The sequence below is a fragment of the Manis javanica genome, chromosome 10 (genome assembly GCF_040802235.1).
Source record: "Manis javanica isolate MJ-LG chromosome 10, MJ_LKY, whole genome shotgun sequence".
NCBI classification, from domain to species: Eukaryota; Metazoa; Chordata; class Mammalia; order Pholidota; family Manidae; genus Manis; species Manis javanica.
The window spans coordinates 31817635-31827037 of NC_133165.1; positions in this window are offsets into that span (position 1 = coordinate 31817635).

Genomic DNA, 9403 nt, shown 5'->3' on the forward strand with positions numbered 1-9403 from the left:
GGTGGATGATTTTGATGGATTTTCGAATGTTGTACCATCCTTGCATCCCTGGGATGAATCCCACTTGGTCATGGTGTATGATCCTTTTGATATACTGTTGAATTCTGTTTGCTAATATTTTATTGAGTATTTTTGCATCTACATTCATCAGGGATATTGGTCTGTAATTTTCTTTTTTGGTGGGGTCTTTGCCTGGTTTTGGTATTAGGGTGATGTTGGCTTAATAGAATGAGTTTGGGAGTATTCCCTCTTCTTCTATTTTTTGGAACACTTTAAGGAGAATGGGTATTATGTCTTCTCTGTGTGTCTGATAAAATTCTGAGGTAAATCCGTCTGGCCCCGGGGTTTTGTTCTTGGGTAGTTTTTTGATTACCGTTTCAATTTCTTTGCTCGTAGTTGATTTGTTTAACTTTTGTGTTTCTTCCTTGGTCAGTCTTGGGAGGTTGTATTTTTCTAGGAAGTTGTCCATTTCTTCTAGGTTTTCCAGCTTGTTGGCATATAGGTTTTCATAGTAGTCTTTACTAATTCTTTGTATTTCTGTGGAGTCTGTCGTGATTTTTCCATTCTCATTTCTGATTATGTTGATTTGTGTTGATTCTATTTTTCTCTTAATAAATTGGGCTAGAGGCTTATCTATTTTGTTTATTTTCTCAAAGAACCAGCTCTTGGTTTCGTTGATTTTTGCTATCGTTTTATTCTTCTCAATTTTGTTTATTTCTTCTCTGATCTTTATTATGTCCCTCCTTCTGCTGACTTTAGGCCTCATTTGTTCTTCTTTTTCCAGTTTTGATAATTGTGATGTTAGACTATTCATTTGGTATTGTTCTTCCTTCTTCAAGTGTGCCTGGATTGCTATATACTTTCCTCTTAAGACTGCTTTTGCTGCGTCCCACAGAAGTTGGGGCTTAGTGTTGTTGTTGTCATTTGTTTCTATATATTCCTTGATGTCTATTTTGATTTGTTCATTGATCCATTGATTATTTAGTAGCATGTTGTTAAGCCTCCATGTGTTTGTGAGCCTTTTTTGTTTACTTTGTAGAATTTATTTCTACTTTTATACCTTTGTGGTCTGAAAAATTGGTTGGTAGAATTTCAATATTTTGGAGTTTACTGAGGCTCTTTTTGTGAGCTAGTATGTGGTCTATTCTGGAGAATGTTCCATGTGCACTTGAGAAGAATGTATATCCTGTTGCTTTTGGATGTAGAGTTCTATAGATGTCTATTAGGTCCATCTGTTCTAGGGTGTTGTTCAGTGCCTCTGTGTCCTTACTTATTTTCTGCCCGGTGGATCTATCCTTTGGGGTGAGTGGTGTGTTGAAGTCTCCTAAAATGAATGCATTGCAGTCTATTTCCCTCTTTAGTTCTGTTAGTATTTGCTTCACATATGCTGGTGCTCCTGTATTGGGTGCGTATATATTTAGAATGGTTATATCCTCTTGTTGGACTGAGCCCTTTATCATTATGTAGTGTCCTTCTTTATCTCTTGTTACTTTCTTTGTTTTGAAGTCTATTTTGTCTGATATTAGTACTGCAACCCCAGCTTTCTTCTCACTGTTGTTTGTCTGAAATATGTTTTTCCATCCCTTGACTTTTAGTCTATGCTTATCTTTGGGTTTAAGGTGAGTTTCTTGTAAGCAGCATATAGATGGGTCTTGCTTTTTTATCCATTCTATTACTCTGTGTCTTTTGATTGGTGCATTAAGTCCATTTACATTTAGGGTGACTATTGAGAGATATGTACTTATTGCCATTGCAGGCTTTAGATTCCTGGTTACCAAAGGTTCAAGGTTAGCTTCTTTAGTATCTTACTGCCTAACTTAGCTCGCTTATTGAGCTGTTATATACACTGTCTGGAGATTCTTTTCTTCTCTCCCTTCTTATTCCTCCTCCTCCATTCTTCGTATGTTGTGTGTTTTGTTCTGTGTTCTTTTTAGGGGTGCTCCCATTTAGAGCAGTCCCTGTAGGATGCCCTGTAGAGGTGGTTTGTGGGAAGCAAATTCCCTCAGCTTTTGCTTGTCTGGGAATTGTTTAATCCCGCCATCATATTTAATTGATAGTCGTGCTGCGTACAGTATCCTTGGTTCAAGGCCCTTCTGTTTCATTGCGTTAAGTATATCATGCCATTCTCTTCTGGCCTGTAGGGTTTCTGTTGAGAAGTCTGATGTTAGCCTGATGGGTTTTCCTTTATAGGTGACCTTTTTCTCTTTAGCTGCCTTTAAAACTCTTTCCTTGTCCTTGATCCTTGCCATTTTAATTACTATGTGTCTTGGTGTTGTTCTCTTTGGATCCTTTCTGTTGGGGGTTCTGTGTAATTCCATGGTCTGTTTGATTATTTCCTCCCCCAGTTTGGGGAAGTTTTCAGCAATTATTTCTTCAAAGAGACTTTCTATCCCTTTTCCTCTTTCTTCTTCTTCTGTATCCCTATAATACAAATATTATTCCTTTTGGCTTGGTCACATAGTTCTCTTAGTGTTGTTTCATTCTTGGAGATCCTTTTATCTCTCTCTCTATGTCAGCTTCTATACGTTCCTGTTCTCTGGCTTCTATTCCTTCAATGGCCTCTTGCATCTTATCCATTCTGCTTATAAATCCTTCCAGGGATTGTTTCACTTCTGTGATCTCCTTCCTGACATCTGTGATATCCCTCCGGACTTCATCCCACTGCTCTTGCATTTTTCTCTGCATCTCATCCCATTGCTCTTGCATTTTTCTCTGTATCTCTGTCAGCATGTTCATGATTTTTATTTTGAATTCTTTTTCAGGAGGACTGGTTAGGTCTGTCTCCTTCTCAGGTGTTGTCTCTGTGATCTTTGTATGCCTGTAGTTTTGTCTTTTCATGGTGATAGAGATAGTGTGCAGAGCTGGTACAAGTTACCGCTGGAAGAGCTTCCCTTCTTGTTGGTTTGTGGCCTTCCTCACCTGGGAGAATAGCGACCTCTAGTGGCTTGTGTTGGGCAGCTGTGTGCAGACAGGGCTTCTGCTTCCTGCCCGGTTGCTATGGGGTTTATCTCCGCTGTTGCTGTGTGCGTGGCCTGGCTGGGGCAGCTCCTCCAAAATGGTGGAGCCCCATTGGAGGGGGAGCCGCTGGGAGGCTATTTATCTCTGTAAGGGGCCTCTGTGCTCCCTGCTGCCCAGGGGGTTAGAGTGCCCAGAGATCCCCAGATTCCCTGCCTCTGGTCTAAGTGACCTGTCCTGCCCCTTTAAGACTTCCAAAAAGCACTCTCCAAACCAAAACAACAACAGCAACAATTAGAGAGGGAACAGAAAAAAAAAAAAAGGAAAAAACACTTGATTTTTTTTTTTTGTCTTCAGGCGCCGGTCCCAGGCACCCGCTCACTGGTCCTGCTGCCCTGCCTCCCTAGCACCAGGGTCCCTGTCCCTTTAAGGCTTCCAAAAAGCACTCGCCAAAAAGAGAAAAAAAAGGGGAAAAACGCGCGATTTCCTCCGTCTTCAGGTGTCGGTCTCAGGCACCCGCCCACCGGTCCCGCAGGGAAAAACGCGGGATATTCTTTGTCCTCAGGCGCCGGTCCCAGGCACCTGCTCACCAGTCCCGCCGCCCTGCCTCCCTAGCACCAGGTTCCCTGTCCCTTTAAGGCTTCCAAAAAGCACTCGCCAAAAAGAGAAAAAAAAGGGGAAAAACGCGCGATTTCCTCCGTCTTCAGGTGCCGGTCTCAGGCACCCGCCCACCGGTCCCGCAGGGAAAAACGCGGGATATTCTTTGTCCTCTGGCACCAGTCCCAGGCACCCTCTCACCAGTCCCACCGCCCTGCCTCCCTAGCACCAGGGTCCCTGTCCCTTTAAGGCTTCCAAAAAACACTCGCCAAAAAGAGGAAAAAAAAGGGGAAAAACACGCGATTTCCTCCGTCCTTAGGTGCCGGTCTCAGGCACCTGCCCACCGGTCCCGCAGGGAAAAACACGGGATATTCTTTGTCCTCAGGTGCCAGTCCCAGGCACCCGCTCACCAGTCCCGCCGCCCTGCCTCCCTAGCACCGGGGTCCCTGTCCCTTTAAGGATTCCAAAAAGCACTGTATGAGTCTTTTTATAGCAAGTTCTAGAACAGGCAAAATGAGCCTGTGAAAAAGATCACAACAAAGATTGCCTTTGGAAGTGTGGGCAGAGGTTGGGAAGAGGCATGAGGAAATTTCCCAGATAGTAGTATTTTATATCTTGATAGGGTTTTACATTATACAGGTCTACATATTTGTCAAAATGCAGTGAATTGGAAATATAAGATGAGTGCATTGCACTGTATGTAGTTTTTACCTAAAAAAAAATAGTGAACCATAATCAAATATAATTAATTATATGCATGCTGAAGTGCTAAAGGGTAAGATGTACAGATGTTTGTAAACTTCTTTCCAGATGCATAAAAAAATCAGATGAATTGTTGAGTGGATAAATGTACAGATAAGTGATAAGGAAAGAGTAGTAAAATGTCTAAATTGCAGAATGTAGGTGGATCTATGGATATTCACTGTCCATTCCTTTCATCTTCTCTTGTGTTTGAAAATATAATGGAATATGGTGGGGAAGGGAAAGAGAGAAAAGAGAGTATAGGAGCAGTGTAACCATTCACATCCTACTTCTCTATTGTGTTCTTGTTACTTTTTCATTTTCACATCCTTGTCCTGTAGGCAGAGCGAGCTAGTCAACACAGAGCTGGTTTGTCTTTCCCCGTCCCTGGCTGTTCACTCTGGGGAAGTGACCAAAATACAGACCGTGTGTGGTCACGCACGGCTGCAGTTTCCCTCCTCCACAGAGGGCTGTCACACAGCTGTCACCATCCCTGGGGGTGGGGCTGGGGAAGGCACCCTTTCCTCCCTGTGCTGCATTGGATCTCCAGTTACTGGCTCACAGCTTTGAGGTGGGGCAGGAACACGGGACAAGCACCATGATTAACTTTTCCTGCCTGTGATGAAGAATGCCAAGATGTAAACAGTATACTAAGAACAGGAGGGACTCCATCTTAAGGCCAAGATGCCATTTAAAAAAACTCAGGGAGTTAGGAGGTAAGATTCCTAACATATTCTTTGGTAATCAGCCAACAACTGCCTCTATCTTAGGACAGGCACATAGTCCTAAATGGAATGTCTCTACTGCTTGAGGGTAACTATTATCTTTGAGAAGAACAAGATCAATACATTCCTTGTGTTAAATTTATCTTATAGAATAATCTAGAGGACCGACTGTGAATGGTGACATAATGTCTCTCACAGGAGAGAGACATCATGAGACCACATGTCAAGCCTACACACAACTCCCGTCCCACTCTGCGCCCCCTGCCACCCTTTGCCCCATTCTTGAAAGCCTTAGAAGACATAATCTTAAGCCTGCATGTGCGCCTCCTCTCTGGGTTGTCTACACGCCTCTTTCTTCAAGGGTTTTTTTTGCCTTAAATAAAAACTTCTCACAGCTCAACTTACTACATTTTGTCTCTGTATTCTTCCAGTGGCATCTTTGTTACTTTGCTATTTCATTCAATTTTCTAGACTTAAGCACAAGTCTTCACTCTCTCTGCCCTACTTCCCACAAGTAAGAAGGGGCTACTGAGATCTCTGATTTGGGCTTGCAAGTTCCTATCGCCTGGGTGACCCGGATAGAACTGCAGTTGTACAATTGTGCTCTTTAGTAGCCTGCCTGAAATAAATCTCCTTTCTTTGCCTTTGGAAAGTTCTCAGAACATAATCTCACTTCATCCAGTGTTTTGCTGCTCCCCCAAATCCTGCGGTGGTAGGGGCTTAGTTCCCACTCTGTGCAGATTTTAAGCCGACACAGGATGCCAAGTGACCCTGGCTTCAGGAGTTGGCAGGGGATTTGACCTATGCCGCAAGCAGGAGCTCAATGAGCTTCTCCTTCCTCCTTCTGCTCCTCCTGCAGCTGCCATTCACTAGTACTCTGGCTTTAATGAATTCTTTCCAAAGCCAAACTCGTCCAAACTGCTTTAGAATTCTTCCTCGTTGAGAGCAAGAGCCTCCCGCTCAGGTTGAGGTTTCTCCCAGAGCTTCAGCTACTGTGCAGGGAGAGACCTCCCCAGACTCAGCTGCCTGGCAACGGTTTCTTTTGGTTTATTTCCTCCTACTGGAGGAACACATGTTCCAGCAACTTCCTGGGATATGGTGTGTGGGAGGTAAAACTTTTTTGAGAACTTACTTGTCTGAAAATGTTCTTATTTTACCAGCCCACTTGATCAATAGTTTCACTATAAATAGAATTCTTGGTTGAAATCATTTTCCTTCAGCATCTTGCAGCTGTTGCTCCGCCAGGGTAGCTACTGTGGAACCTAAAGCCATTCTATTTCCTGTTTGCTTATGATCTGTGCTTTCTCTTTGGAAGTTGCTGGAGCTTATCTGTTCCCGTTATTCATAACTTTCAGTCAGGTTCTAGAGGGGTGGGTCTATTTTCATTCACTGGGCAGACATTTTCCACCTGTAAACTCATGTCCTTCAGGTCAGGGAAATTCCCTGGAATATTTTCATAGATGTTTTTTCTTTGCTTTTTCTTTGCTCTTTCTTTTTAATTGCAGGATATTATTAGGATAGTTGGACCTCCTGGGCTAGTCCCCCAATGTTCTTGCCGTTTTGTATTTCTTATCTCTTTAGGTTTTCAGGTCTTCTGAGAGATTTTCTCAGACTTGATGTTTCAACCTTTTTGCTGAGTTTTTCCTGCTAGTTTGTTTTCAATTTCTGAGGTTTTTCCTTCTCCCTCCCCAGTTTTTGTTTTCCCCAGATTTATTTTGATTTTTAGCTTCTAGAAAAATCTAGCTTTTTCCTCATGTATCTTTTAATCTATGGTTGTCTGTTGCTGATCAGAGATGGGAAACTAAGAGTTAATAGAAAGCTCTGTAGGGAGCGGGAGGCTTCCTGGAGACTCCTCCCCGTGTTGTTATCTGTTTGGTCTTTCCTCCTGGGCTGGACAAATTCCACAGAGAAGGTCCCTCCATCCTCTACTCTCCAACTGTGAGGTGACTGCCAGCAGGAGCCGTGGAGGAGGGGGATAGGAAAGGAAAAGATTCAGCCTAGGCTACTAAATCCCTCTGTATTTGTTTTTTTTTCCAGGCCCTGGGCCTGCACACTACCTTCCCCCACCCTCTAAAACATCCCCATCTAAATACTGTCAGCTTTAGTCTCTCTAGAGAGGGACCTCCGGCCCGTGCAGAAGGTCCCTTCCTATAAATGCCACCTTGTCTGGTGCATTATAGGAAGCATGTAGATGGCCTGTGGCTGCTTCTCAGCTGTCACCCCATTTCCTTCCTATACTCCCCTCATCCCCAGCTCCACAAGGGCCTGGTGCTCCCAGGTCGCAGCCTTTGATGATTCTCTGGTGTGGATAGACTTTTCCCATTGCCAGTCTAGGTAACTAAATCAGTTACAACCAGTCTGTCCCCTCATTCCCGCTTCCAATATCTCATCTTCTCTATACTTTCTGTTCTCGAATTAAGTTTTTTTTTAATCCCTTTTCTGAAGTTCTGGTGGGGTTTGGATAGAAGTGAAATGAGATACCTGGTTCTAATCTGTCATGTTAACCTGGAAATGAGTACTCTATGTTCGTTTGCCTACTAAGCATCTCCCTCTCCAGAATATAGGTGCCCTGATGGCAGAGACCTTTGTTCATTTCACACTTCCAACACTTGGTGATTGGAACAGAATAAATGGAAGACTTTGAATGAAGGGCCTAAATAGGATATACAATTGCATATGTAAAGGCATCTGAGAAACAGCTATGTAACACATTTAGAAGCACACATGGTCTAATTATTTGCTTATTTAGTTTTCATTTGAACTTTTAGATCTTTTTTTTTTTTTTGCCATGGAGAACATTACAAATAGATACTCAAGGCCAAACTTGGAGAAGTTTTAAATTAAGTTTTAAACTAATGCAGTTTTGACGCAGTTTTAAATTAAAGCTGATTTCATACGTCTGTTGTACGTTTTGTCATTTCACAATCATGGTCAAACGTCTTATCGGGTGGACTTTCCCTTTATCAATCTAGAGAAATAAAGATCTGAATGTGCTGTGTCATATGTTGGCTCAAACATTCATGTCATACCAGAATAAAGTCCATGCCCAAGACAATCTGTAATCCAGCCTGTGATTACCTCACTGGACACTAGACCTGGAGCAGCTCAAACACCTGGCTCTCCCCTTGTCACATCTGATGTTGACCCTGAGCCGCTGACTTCCAGGACTTAGTTTGCTCTCTGGGAAATGCTTTCATATTCCCTCAAAACCTACCAGAATTCCTACCCAGACTCATCTTTCATCTCTCATTTGTTTGATGAAAGCCTTTTTATCAACGTGAATATGGTTTTTTGCCTCCTGATAAGCACAGTATTTGTACCTCCTTCTAGCACTGAGCACAGTGGGTATGGTATCCTGGCAACTATATCCTTATCTGGGTCATTTACTACCAGTCCATTACACAATAGCGGCATTCAAATATTTGCTCGATTGAATTAAATAATTGAACAGAGGTCCCACCCTTTTATTTACACCTGGTCTAATGACATGAAGATAATTATTCCTAGTAGTTTAGGTTTTTCATAATTCACTGGAAATTTTTATCAGCAAAGGAACTATAGCTCTATTACCCTTGAAATTCCAACTCCTCGTCAAGGGAGATTTTTATGAAAAAGGAGATGTCGTTTGCTTTGGGAAAATGTTTGGAAGTAACTGCGAGACAAAAAAGCTTAAAAAAAATGCTCGCGTAGAAAAGGTCTGATTTCAGAAAACTATTACAGTATGGAGCAGCAGAGTGAATAAAAGGAGGTGAAACTACAGGATGAAAATATCATTGGAAATCAACTCCCTGCGACTCTCCACTCTCGGAGCTGATGGAGGCATGAACTGGTTACCACTCCGCAGGAGGCCGTGCAACATGTACCAAACGCGGTAAAAACATTCACCCGTTAACCCATTACGAGGAATGTAGTCTAAAGGAATAAACTTACAAAAGATTCCTCACCAATCTGTTCATCCCAGAGTTGTTTCTTAAATAGGGACAGTTCACTGCCCAGTACTAGGGGAGTTGGTTAAATTAAGGTACATGCGCATAATGGTATAAATAGTAAGCAGCCATTAAAAATGTTGACTCAGTTTCGATTTCTCAATTTTGTTTAAAACATGCGCGTTATGTCTACAAAGAAATGAAATACACCAAATATTGGCACTTTAATTAACTGCTAACAAAAATACTTAATTCCTAGAACTTGATACAGTCTAGGCCATAAACGCCCAACGCATTAAAACTAACAGACAATGCTCGCTCAAGAGAAGAAAGTTCCACGCATTTCTCGCCGAATGAACATGGGTTATCTGCGGATAATGATGCGGTGTGTTCCTTTGCTCCTTATGGTTTAAAGGTTTAGAATTTTCTAGAAGGACCTTGTGATGATGTAAATTACGG